Here is a 13848-nt window from a genome sequence, read left to right as displayed (position 1 = left end):
TGTATAAAATAAGTGTGTGATCTCGGCTACCTTTCTAGAGATTATTAAAAGTAAAACTGGCTGCATAATTAGAGTGGTCACTACTGAGCGCACGGCTATCCTTCTTGTCCATTCCCCAGCCTGAAAGTACTGCTGATGTTTTTCTGTTTCTAAATCAGGACTGAGTTTCAGTGGGTTACACACTAGTCTTTGACATCTAGAACCCTGAATTCAGAACCTTATTTAGGGCCCGCTCCAGCTTCCTTTGAAGTAGACATAATCCTTTTCATTAACTTCAGTGGGAGTTGGATTGAGGCCTTAGCTCAAAAGTGAGAATGAATGTTTTGTCTCCTCCGATTCTCCTATTCTGTATCATAAAACCACTGCACTATTTGGTCTAATTCAGTGTGACTGTCTGTCATAGCTCAAGAGAAGTTCAGGAATTGATTAGCTGGAAAGTTGCAAGTCATGACTCACGTGCATTTGAAGCGCAGAACAGGGAAGCTTGCACTAACTTTGCCCACACTAGGTCTGATCCGACTTTAATTGAGTTACTCTTAATTGACATTGGCATCAGTGAAAGGGGAATACCATTCACTGTGCTTGGCCTAGCCAATGCTATCTGTCTTTCACTTCCCATGCACACTATTGGGTAGGTGTTCAGCACTACAGGGAAGACCTCAGTTGAGCTACACCACTTTATACCAGCTGCAAAGAGACTTGATTCTGATCTCACTTGTACCAGTGTAAATCAGGAGTTGGTGTCAGTGGAGTCAAACTGGTGTCTGTGAAATCAGAATCAGGCTCAAAAAGCTCAAATTATAAATTGTCACTTCAAATCATCAGCTTGGTCAATTTGACAGTAAACTCCTTTCCCGCTGGTGTCTGGTATGACACCTGAGTGACAGCTGTTTTCTTTGAGCACCAGCTTTTTCCTATAGGTGCTGTACTCTCCAATGCACGAGTGTCTTATCGCATACCTGATGTGTGAGGCAGCAGTGAACCTGTTAACAGAAATGTGAGGTCCATGGTGCCAAACAAAGTTTCTTATGGCCTGAAAAAAAAGGAACAAAATTCAGTGCTAAGACAGCACTGTACTAGCTAAATCAACAAAAAATACATCGCACATTGACATTACTTAACAGCACAGCTCAGTAAAAGTGGCCAACAAATTCTAAAAGCATACCTCTAAAAGCATACCTTTAGTGCTAACAGATGGAAGGAAAATTTAGAATAGGCCCAAATCTCAAAGCTATTTTTTGTCAATCACAGCTTAGGTCATAACAGTTCATCTCACCTAAAGTGGTTACTGACCTGCAAGTGCCTCTGCCTTTTTGTTACAACTCAGTGTAATGTCCCCTGCAGTTCAAGAACCCCCTTTGATGTGGACATAGCGGTGAAATGACGATAGACACATGGGTGGATTTTAAGTGGCAAGCTGCAAGTTTTATTAAACTTAAACCCAGGGGAGAAGCGCTCCCTGCCCATCACCCGTATTACCCTATAGCAGGTACTTAAGTGGTTCCAATGTGGGGTTTATAGGGCTCCTACCATATAATCCATAACTTGGGGTGGGCTGTCCTCAGCCTACCCCCCAGGACTGTCCTTGTTCTGAGTCCTACCACCACCACCCCCCGCAAGGGGGAAAGAAGGTATAGAAGGGTGAGGACCTCAGCCCATGAGGTCCACAAGGTATCACCCTATTCTATGAAATGAAGGCCCATCACCATAATTCAATGTCTTTTATCTGATTCTCACACTGGAAGCTGGCTGCAAGTTGTGGTGAATTACCACCTCAGCTAGGTACCAAGCACATTCCTACTTAACCCACAGTGGCTTGAAGGTGCTGCAAGAAAGGTGAAAAACTCCCCAGTCCTCTGCCAGTTGGCCCATTGAAGAAAAAATTCCCTTCTGCCCCCTAAACAGGAGATCGGTTAGACACACAGCATCTTTCAGACCGGGTTCCCATTCCTAGTTCAGGTGGGTTGGGTGGGGATGCTGGAACAGAGCCAAAAGAGGCACCACATGTTCCAGCTCCAGGTGAATCCTGGGAGCTGAGGAATAATGACACTCAACACGACTCCCCCTCAACTGCCAATGGGTGCCAGAGACTGCCAGAGAGTGGAGGAGCTACTGGGCATCCCTGAGCAAGTGTCTCCCTCCTTCACTGCTGGGACTGTCCCCTTTCACCACTGGCCTCATTAAGTTCCCCCAGCCGTTGAGGCAGGTGGGTGGCATTTCTGAACTTCTGTCTTTTTTTAAATTGATTGTGAGTCACTGGGGGTTACACGAGTTCTCACAATCTCCGCTGTATCAGCTGTTATCTTTAACTCCCACAAATTCTGGGTTTGTCTTCGCATTGTGTTCTGAGGTATCTCAGACCTTAGGAAAGCTGCAACAGGCAACATTTGGTTAGAGCTGTTGGATGCAGCACAGAAGAGAAAATTACTTCAGAGACTTCCTCCCACCCAGTCCCAATAATAGTTGGGATCTGACTGTGTCCAGGGGAAGGAAGAAGGATTTGTTTTTTCCCTTGGATGAGGATAGAGAAGTTGAGGATGTGGAAAAGGGGATGGGAAAGTCAGATAAAAAAAGAGACTTTAAAAGGTTGGGATAAATGTAGGCTAAGTAAGATGTTTCCAATTTGGTCCAAACCTGTTAGCCCTTTGAGGTTCTCCCATCACTGTTCGGAACACCCAATTACTTTTAGCACATACTGGACATTTTCCTTGTCCATAATACCAGATATACGATCCCCACGCTAGCAACAGATTGGCTGCAATACACAAGGGGGAAGGAATCATTTTGTAAAGAGACTTGCTTCAAGGGCTATCTCCATCAGTGAGATCCAAAAAGCTGACACAAGTTTTCAGTGTAATAGTTTTAGGTGTCCTTCCCAAAGATTTAGATCTCATGACAACAGTTGGCTGCTATTGGCTCTAACATCTGAGAAGAAAACGCATCAAAAGAGTCAGACAAAAGTGTCTAACAAGGCAAAGGGATACTGTCATGACTAAGGGCCTGTCTACGCTGCAAAAACACACTAAACCCATAGCAGCAAGTCTCAGAGCCTGGGTCAACTGAGTCAGGCTCTGAGATGCATCCCCCTTGGCTGAGTACATCTCCAGCCTGAGCAGGAACTTTCCGCATGGCTATTTTCAGCACTGTAGCACAAACCCAAATCAGTTGACCCGGGATCTGAGATTTGCTACTGTGGGTTGGATTTTTTTTCACTGTAGACAAATCCTCATAGGCCTGAAACTTAACCTAACTCAGAATTATTTTCCCAATTGATCTAACCCTAGGAAAGAGGGAGGAAAAAAATCTATCGTTTCCATAAAATGAGGCCTGGAACATTATAAAAAGTCAATTTCTCTTTTCAGTGGTCTACAAGAGATGGGGTGGCAAGATTCTTGTCTATTTCAAGGTTTGACCTATTCTCAAGAGCAGAACACACAGGCAGCGCAGAGGGATGATGGGATTTGTACAGACACACCCACAAACCAAAACACAGCTAGTAGATCTCATTTTAGGCCTACCAACCTTTAAGACCTCAGCGGTCTCTTAACATACAGTACAATGTGTCACCATGACAGCGGAAGAATCCCTGGTAATAGTTCTATGCCGTGCTGCTGTTCTGCCACCAGAGGAGGAAAAGGAGTCTGCTTCATAGTGAGGTTATATCACTTTAAATATGCAAACTAGTACTGAAACAGATCAGTTGCATTTAGGAGCTGATGTAAATCTGCATCCTTCCATAGAAGTCACTCAAGACATGTAAATTGTTCATCGAGTTTGAGCATTGAAAAATTTTACCTTCTTTTTGCAGGGGGTAATTAATACAGTGTCTTTAATTAATACATCTCTTTCCACCTAAACCATATTAGTCTTATAAATGATCATTCTCGATGTATCCAGCATGTACAGGGATTTCACAGAGGGTTTTTCAGTGGGCTTAAATGCTCTCCCCTAACTACACATCACTTATATATACCTGACCACCAGTCTGTAGCCTTATTCCACTGTCTGGGTTCCTGGATCCCCACCTCATTGTGCCCTTCCTTTGGCTAGGAATCTCTCCAGTGTGGTCTCTTCTGGTAACTCAGCACTGAGCTTTTACACATATAACTACAATGCTTCGTTTATGAACACACCTGTCTCTCCAGCCTGGTAGTTTTCTTTAGGCCCCACTGTTAATTCCTTACCTCAGTGAACCTGCCCTCTTCAAAGACTGGTTCCGCACCAGTCAGCCCTTTTATTGCAATACTAAGTGCTCTCTTTGTGATTGCAAAACTCTCATCTTAAAATTCTCTGGTGTTGCCACACTACAAATCAGAAAGTGGAATCCACACACAGCAAGGCAGTAGATTTTGTTGTTGTTCTTGTTTGTGTTTAAAAACAGCACATCCTAGAGTGCAGATCAACACTGATAAGTTTCCCTGAAGTGTCCTTGGAGGAAGGATTTGAGAGATAGTGGATGTCTCTCCTATCAGGAGAGGTCATTATTGGCGTTAGGTGTGGTCTGCAGCAAAAAGTTAGGTTGACCCACTATGTTGCTCAGTCCAACCCCTTGAGCAATGGAGTTAATTCGACCTAACCCCTGGTGTAGACAGTGCTAGGTCAACAGACGAGTTCTTCTGTCAACCTAGCTAGCACCTGTCAGGCAGGTGGATTACGTCCACTCGCAGGAGAATCCCTCCTTTCAGCATCGATAGTGTGTACACTGAAGTGCTACGGCTGCTGTGTTGCGGTAGCATTTCAAGTTTAGACAAGCTCTTAAATTATGATATGTATCAAGTTGTGCTTCTTTTGGAAAACTGTTGGTACAACAAAGCCAGGAAGTTCTGTATCTATAAATTCTTTGCCGAAAGCAGCTTCTCATCAGCGCACCCCCTTAACCGTATGCATACACACAGATGCGCCTATGTCCACTGTGAATATTTTCATATCTGACAATGATTTCATATAACCTTTATTATATATTGTGACTTCCATTATTTAAAAATTCCCCCCAAATGCCCTGGTGTTATTTTCTTATTCTTTAATGTGCCTGCAAAATAAATTCAGGTAGAAACAGAGGAGGCAAGGCACTGCATTTGTGCAACCGTGTGCCCCTGGGTGGGTCACTGTTAGGGAGAATCAAACCTGGAGTTCCTGTACTAAAAGCATGAGCCTTTGCTACCAGTCTTAGGGCATGTCTTTAGTACAAAATTAAGTTGATTTAAGTTAAGTTGACACATAGCCACCACAGTAATTAAAGCGGTGGTTCATGCCCACACTAAGCTCCTTCTGTCAGCAATGCACATCCTCACCTGGAGCACTTCCATCCACTGAAGTGGGGCATTGTGAGCCACTATTAACTGGAGCCCAGCCGCTGCCCTGAACCTGACAGCGGTATGTATGGGGCTGTATGTGTGGGGCTCACAGCTGCCCCACCCCAATTGTCAGCACCGGGGCGGGGGAGGGCAGTTTTGAGCCTGTCATCTGGGGCTGACAGCCAACACGCCGATCGAAAGTTACACAGTGTCTACTACACTGACACTAGTACTGTGCCTCGTGTGGAGGTATTGTGTCGGCATAGCGGGCCACTTACTTGAATGCAGAAGCAGCATTCTAGCATAGACGCGGGCACAATTAGGTCCATGTAAGCTGCCTAACATCAGCCTAACTCTGTAGTGTAGACCAGTGGTTCTCAGCCACGGGTATGTGTTGGGGACACCAGGGCATCCATCAGCTCATCTAGATACTTGCCTAGTTTTTACATAAAAAGCATTAGTAAAGTCAGTACAAACTAAAGCTTCATACAGACAATGACTGCTTATACTGCTGCATATACTCTACACTGAAATGTAAGTACAATATTTATAGTCCAATTGATTTATTTTATAATTAGATGCCAAAAATGAGAAAGTAAGCAATTTTTCAGTAGTAGTATCTTGTGACCCTTTTGTATTTTGATGTCTGATTATATAAGCAAGTAGTACTTAAGTGAGGTGAAAGTTGGGAGTACGCAAGACAAATCAGACTCCTGAAAAGGGTACCGTAGTTTAGAAAGGTTGAGAGCCACCGGTGTAGACCAAGCCTTAGAAAGCTCACCTTGAATGGTCTCTTAGAATGTGTGCTAACTACTTATGCTAAACCATCTGTTCAATCTTGTGTTTAGCTGTGACACTCTGAGTACCTTTCCCAGACTTGAAGAAGAGCTCTGTGTAAGCTCGAAAGCTTGTCTGTCTCACCAGCAGAAGTTGGTCCAATAAAGATGATATATCATCCACCTTGTCTCTTACAAATCTCAGGTTGTTAGCACCTATAAGTGGCACTTGGCACTTGATCAATGTCTCTGTCTGATAAAACTTTTCTTCCTTCCACAATGCATAATTTTATTGATACTTCAGGTGAACACCAAACAGGCAGCTAGTTAACAGAGATGGGCCAGATAAACTGCTTGGATTCAAACACCGTTCTAGTTTAGATCAGGCCCATTGAACTGATTATAAAGCCCTCTAGAACCTAACTAGTTAGGCACTGCTTCAGCAAGGTACTTCACATGCTGAAAGCTGGATGCATGTTTAATAGATTTAAATAGGAATACTCACATGCCTAAGTACCTTTTTGAATTGGGACCTTAGATCTGATCATTGTTCTACGTCCAAAATAGTTTCCCACTCCCTAGCCCCCATCTGCTTTTGTTGGACTTTACCAGATCACCTGCATTGCTGCAACAGAATTCTTTGGTGCTTTCTCTTCTTGGTGTGGTGGGGATTTCTTGGATAATCGGACGTTAATAGGAGGCTGTGCATAAATCCCCACAGGCCTGGAGAAATAGCAACCCCTTTTGTGGACATACAGAAAGGAGTGGCTTTTTATGTCCACTCACTTGCATTCACTGTGCACTGACTTGCGTGTTGTACTTACAGTTCCACAAGAAAATGCCAATCTGTTTGCATGACACAATAAGCAAAGGGCAACTTTATTCCTTCAGTAAGAGAATGTGGAAGCAGGGGTATTTTGCTCATCAACTGTCATACTGATGTGCTGCTTCTGTGAACTCTAGCTCAGGTTTTGCATTTGCAGTGGAAGGAAATGGCAGCCTCAGATCACCAGATGGGTGGAGCTCACCAGAGTGGTTGTCCTGTGGGAGATAGCTTATCTGAAGGCTCCTGTGTGTCTGGAATCATGTATATTTGAGTAAAAGCCAAAATTGGGGTAGGGAACAAGTTGATTCCAAAGGCTGATTGTCTAGGAACCTTGAGTAGAGGGAGTGGTTGAGTTTACTTCAGAAGGATGCATCAGGAATCCTCCTTATCCCACATGCCCAGTTTGCTGCAGTTGCAGGGGGCCTCAAGGCACTGGTGGATCTTAGTGATAACCCTTCTTCTTTTTTTCCTTTTTCCTTTTAAAATCCATCTGAGAAGTGGATGATTCTGAGCAGCTGCCCAATTATTATGAAGTACCTGCAGTTTCATCCACAGTCTCTTCTTTGCCATTTTGGAATTTGTGTTACAGTAAATGACTCACAAACAAGTGGTTGTGAAGGGAAGTCGGCCTATTCTGTCACTAGGTTTACTCATCTGTTTCAGGAGTTAGCTTATATTTGTCTTACTGGTTCTGCTGTTCCTTGGCACACTGAATTCTTTTAACAGGTTGAATCCTTTTCTGATGAAAGTGCTGTACTGGAATTTGTTCAGGTTGGTTTGTAGCCAGGTCGTTTAGGGGGTTGGGAAGCTTTTTAAAAAATAGTTCTTTTATCCATGTGAATAGTGTATTTCAAGGTCCAAATGTTTAGTCAACCTTAAATGGCATCTAGTTTTTTTTTATTATTATTATTTCACACATGCAGTGCTTAATTTGTGCCAGAACTTGCCAAGACTGAGCCCCGGCACCTCTAGGCCTGGCAGTTCATAGCCCTGGCACCTCTGGGCTTGCTGCATCAGTTATGAAAGTAAAAAAATTGCTTGAGCCCTGGCACATTGTTCATTAAAAATTAAGCACTTCACACATGTAAGTATCACATATGCATGTGCCAGTTGGTACTTGGTACATGCAAGTGCAATAACTGCACGTGTAAAATCACAGGCTACTTTTAAAACAATTTGGCCTCATCTCCTTTTTTCTGGAATTCAAGAATCAGTCAGTTTGGGATAAGTCTAGCAAGGCCATATTGTGTCCCTTGAACTGGTTACCTGGACCAACCCCATAAAAAAAAATGATCCAGATAAGGAAACTCACACATTTCTTTACTTTCTCCTTCAAGTGAATGACTGAAGCTATTATTACTTATTGTTATTAACCTCATTATTATCGTTATTAACTTCTGCCCAGACCTTTTAAAAGACATTTCAGAGCTCCATGGAGAAAACTTTAAAAAGGCATGGGGGGGGGGCGTGGGTTGGGAAAGAGTTATTAATAAAAAAGTCAAACTAGAGAATAAACTTCATTCATTATTTTACAAGCCAGCCCATGAATTTTGCGTCTTTGAAAATCATTCTGTGGATAAACGCCTCGCCTGTATGTCTTGTATTTCTGTGAATTGTTTCCTCCCTTTGGTCTGTTATACTAAGGATATTTCGGAGGCATTCATAAACCCAGCTGCTTCTTCCTCACCGGTAGCACTGCTCCTCTTTGTGACAGCAAAATTGTTTCCACAGCAACTCGTTGTGATGTCACAGACTAAGTTACTGTGACTTCAGCTGGATAATTAGCATCACAATCTGAGTCAAAACCCCTCCCCACTTTAAAAAACAAAACAAAAACCCCACCACCTCTGATTTTATTTGAAAATCTTTGTAAAATAAAATAATGTGAATTACTGAAAGTATTATATTTAGGCAGACTTTTACCAGGGTGAATGAGAGCAAAGTCTCGCTCCATGTGTTGTCTCAAAGCTTGGATTGATTTTCTTGTTCATTTTTTAAATAATAAATAATAATCTGTTCCTGTCTTCTTCAGCAGTATTGTCTGTAATTTCCTAGCAAGGATGGTATTATAGATATTATTCTCTTCAGCACAACATTTTAAATCCAGTATTCAAATCAATTTGCTCCTGTTGTAGCTTTATCCATCTTCTGCTTGCACAGTTATAGTATCCTTCATGCAAAAATCTTGCTGTATTTTAAATCTATCATTAAAACATCAATTGATAGCAGCAGAATACTTCCAACTTCCCTTAAAATATCAAATTAAAACAAAATTTGCACACACAAAAAATAACCCAAACACTCAAAAGGACCTTTCCTTTGCTATTGACTTCTAGGACGCTGCGAGGTGGGAGGGTCTTAGAATCTGGGCTGTAGCCTGAGCCCAAACATCTGCACCACTGTTAAACAATGCCTGATCCTGAGCTCCGCGAGCTTGAGTCAGTTGGCACAGGCCAGCCGTGGGGTTTTAATTGCAGTGTACAAATACCCTTAAGTATCACAAAATGAAGATTCCCTAGTGGGATTTTCAAAAGTGCCTAAGCAAGGTAAACCCTTAAGTCCTATTGAAATCAGTGTGACTTGGGCACCTAATTTGCTTAGGTGCTTTTGAGTATCTCACGAGGCATCTCTTTGCATCTTTAGGCACTTAAATACCATTGCAAATCTAGCCCTGCCGTCATAAACTCCTTGGAAAATCCCAGCTGAAGAGAATAAGGGTAACATTTTCAAAAGCACTTAAGTGATTTAGGAGGTTTAGCCCTGGTCTACACTAGGACTTTAGGTTGAATTTAGCAGCATTAAATCGCTGTAAACCTGCACCCGTCCACACGATGAAGCCCTTTATTTCGACTTAAAGGGCTCTTAAAATCGATTTCCTTACTCCACCCCGACAAGTGGATTAGCGCTTAAATCGGCCTTGCCGGTCAAATTTGGGGTACTGTGGACACAATTAGACGGTATTGGCCTCCGGGAGCTATCCCAGAGTGCTCCATTGTGACTGCTCTGGACAGCACTCTCAACTCAGATGCACGATTGTTTGCCGTTGCTCTGACGTAGGGAGGGGCGACTGACGACACGGCTTACAAGGTTGGCTTACAGGGAGTTAAAATAAAAAAAGGGGGTGGCTTTACATCAAGGAGTATTTCAGGCAGGACTTCACGGAGGATTCCAATAAGAAATGGTGCACCTAATTTATTGTTCTTATTAGAACAAGGAGGTTAGTCTGGCCTCTGATTGATACATGGCTAGATTTACCTTGCTGCACCTTCTCTGTGAGTGACTGCAGTGTGACCTAGAGGAATGAGTCCCCTAGACGGGGGGAGGGAGGGTTTGCAAATGAGTACAGAACAAATCTGGTCTATTTCTTGTTTTGATCCACTCCATCTATCTTTTACATCTTTGGCTGGCAGCAGACAGTGCAGAAGGACTGCATGCCATCCACATCTCATGGCTGCTTGGCAGAAGATAGTACAATAGGATTGCTAGCCATCCTCATCTCTTGCCTGCCCGGCAGAAGATGATGCAATAGGACTGCTAGCAATCCATATCACCTGCCTGCTCACCATGAGATGGTTCAATAGGACTGACTGCAGGACTAAAGAGAATGACCTGATCAAGTCACTCCAAATTTAGTCCCTGAGCCCATGTCTGCCCAGGCGCTCCTGATCGACTTCACAGAGGCGACCAGGAGCACCTCGGACATGACGATGACGGCTACCAGTCCTATTGCACAGTCTGCTGCCACAAGGCAATGGGTTGCTGCTGTTGTGTAGTAATGCAGTACCACGTCTGCCAGCACCCAGAAGACATACGGTGACAGTGAGCTGAGTGGGCTCCATGCTTGCCGTGGTATGGCATCTGCACAGGTAACTCAGGAAAAAAGGCGTGAAACGATTGTCTGCTGCTGCTTTCACAGAGGGAGGGAGGGAAGGGGGCCTGACGATATGTACCCAGAACCACCCGCGACAAAGTTTTAGCCCCATCAGGCATTGGGATCTCAACCCAGAATTCCAATGGGCAGCGGAGACGGCGGGAGCTGTGGGATAGCTACCCACAGTGCAATACTCCGGAAGTCAACGCTTGTCTTGGTACTGTGGAAGCACTCCGCCGAGTTAATGCACTCAATGCACTTAGAGCATTTTCTGTGGGCTCACACACACTCGAATATATAAAACCGATTTCTAAAAAAACGATTTCTATAAATTCGACCTAATTTCGTAGTGCAGACATACTCTTAGTCCCATTTTCAAAAGTGACAAATACTTAGGGCCAGATTTTCAAATCTATTTAGGCACTTAAAGATGCAGATAGGTGCCTAATTCCCATTGAATAATTCCCACCTTACTCTCCTAAATAGTTTTGAAAGAATGGCCCATAAGACCCTTTGACTTTCAATGAGTCTTAGGCTCCTAGATCCCTAAGTCACATGGGGCTCTTGAAAATTTTGCCTTGTGTCTTTAGGCTAGAGTCAAGCCATTCTAAGAACTGATGCACAGACACCCAGGGAGAGGATAGCATATAAAAAGGCAGTTCCTTCTCCCAGCAAAAAAATGTAGCTTTCTTTATATGTGGATTGCATAAAGGGATTTCAGAGCTAGACTAGAAACTATAATCCAGCATGTAAAACAGACATTTACTGGATCGAGACAGTCATAGTATGTAAACAGCAGGATTTACTGTTTCACCAGAAGTTAGTTAAGTTCTCTGACAAATGGCCTGTTGATCTTGCCTGACTATATTTCAGCAGAGGCTTTTTCATTGCTCAGTGAGAACTCTTTTTGCCTCAGATTTCCACCTATTAAATTATACTGCATCCCATGAATAGTGAGTCAAGATTTCTAAGTCGATTCCTTACAACAAGCAGCTTGCACAGTAAGGATGCTTCAAACTGAGGCACTGTGTCTGCTCGGATTCTGCAGCTTCATGGCTTGTGGCTTGAGAGGGGGAAAAGGAGGAGAGAAGAAAACAAAAGAGGAGAGTGTGGGTGTTTCCTTTCCCTTCCTGTGACAAAGTTCCGAACACCCGACTCAACTGCCAAATCCTCTATCAGCTATTAAGAGCCTCCTGTTTCCCAAGCAACCCATTGTGGTCTCTCTCCCCCTTCTTCCCAGATGTCAAATCTTCATTCATGACAAACCCCCTCATTTCTCACTCCATGTTGTCCAGCTCCTCCCAGGGGATCATGGGGCACCTAAATACCTTTGAGGATCAGGTCCCAAATCCTTTTCTCAAAGGGCCAAAAATAACCCAACCTCTCCACCAGCCACCCCTTCACCATAACAGTATGAAACAGTCTCTGTGTAGCAAAAGCCCTGATTTCCTCCTCCAAACCAACAAGAATCCTGAACAGCATTCTGTACACACACAGAGAGAAACACAAATCTGACCTCTATCATCTGAAAATCCCTCTGTCTTCCCTTAATACTTGCTATGCTGTAGTTAGATTTTGCTCGTACCAAGTCCCCTGTGCACTGTGCAGAAAGCTGGGCCTGTAACTTCTGCCACTAGCTTCTTAGATTTCTGCAGCACTCTTGTGCAGCAGACTGGAAATCTTGCAGCAGCATCATTTCAGTTTAAAAATTGAGGTTTTGTTGAAACACATGTGAAAAGTAATAGAATAATCATTACATTAGCCCTGCTCATATACTTTGATATTAAACTCAATTTGCTGTCTGTCCTTATATCTGCAGTTTCCAACGTGCTGCAGGTTGATATTACATACCAGTATTGTGGAAATAGTCGGGGGTAGGAAGATGAAGGATTTGGTATGTGGCTAGGAGACAGAGGTGCTTTGGACCCGTGAGGAACCATGTGAGGAAGCTGGGGATTGTGGGAGATGTACATTGGATAGATGGTTCTCTTAATATCATGGTCTCTTAAAATCTGCAAGATCCTCTTTTACCTTTCAGTTGCCTTTCCTGCAATTGTCTTTTGGCATTTATCACATCATTCTTGGGGGACTTGGTAGTTCAGTCACATTGGTGCAATATATGCATTCATCACAGTGAAAGTGGATTCTGATTTAACCTCTTATGTATCTGGAGCCTAATTCACCACCACATTAGTCCAGAGTTTTGCTGGTGTAATTCAGTGGCATTACATTAGAGTAAAAATGAAGTATCACTGTGTTGAATCAGGCCCAACCTGTATAGGAGCTTAAAAGGTCATCTCTAACCAAATTTAAGCATATTAATTAAAAGAATAATGGTTTGACTGGGTTAGAAGGGCTAGGTTTTCATAATAGTAATATATCATATAGTGTGCCTGGGTTAGGTTATCTGTACAATACTGGGCAATTCATATTTTGTTGTCTGGAAAACATAAAGCATCAAATATTTATTGTTGCATCAATAAATCTGAAATACAAATCCTGCTCCCTGCTCAGATGATGTGACATCACAAGATGATGTGACACTAGAAATACCTCTATAGAAGGGAAGGAGACCATACAAGGCTCATCTTCCAACTGAAACAGAAAATGTTGATATTTAATCCAATCCAAGTATAAAGCTTCAGACAAAACTTTAAAACTGACACCATGCCATTGATCACAATTAAAAAAATCTGCTTTAATACGTTTAAACTAATTTCCTTTCCGCATCCCCTCATGTTAAACACTCTCCCTTTCCACTCGTTTTCTTCCCTATTCCTGCTCTAACACATCCAGGCTCCTGTTGAGTACATTGATACGCTATACCTCCATGGCTATTTTCAGTAATTAAAGTACTCTGAAAAGTTACTCTGTAAAAATGTGCTCCATTTATTCGTGCAGAGATCTATTTTCCTAACAGCCAGACCTGTAAATTCCCTCAGAGACAAGCTTGGCTCTTTCCTTCTCTCACATCTTCCCCAGTAATAAAAGTTCTGCAATTTGTTCGTCTCTAAGGTGCCACAAGTCCTCCTTTTCTTTTTGCAAATACAGACTAACACGGCTGCTACTCTGAAACCAGGA

The 13848-nt window shown here is 43.0% G+C and overlaps 1 protein-coding gene across 9 annotated transcripts in view; it reads left to right on the top strand.

Annotated features, from left to right (window-relative positions):
* The window catches only part of IKZF1 (IKAROS family zinc finger 1), a 103109-nt gene that overhangs the window by 49129 nt on the left and 40132 nt on the right, over nt 1-13848 (top strand). The gene's annotated exons all lie outside the window — the stretch shown is intronic.

The sequence above is a fragment of the Lepidochelys kempii genome, chromosome 2, assembly GCF_965140265.1.
Source record: "Lepidochelys kempii isolate rLepKem1 chromosome 2, rLepKem1.hap2, whole genome shotgun sequence".
NCBI classification, from domain to species: domain Eukaryota; kingdom Metazoa; phylum Chordata; order Testudines; family Cheloniidae; genus Lepidochelys; species Lepidochelys kempii.
The sequence above is the reverse complement of the archived record's forward strand: the minus strand, read 5'-3'. Positions and strand labels throughout refer to the sequence as shown.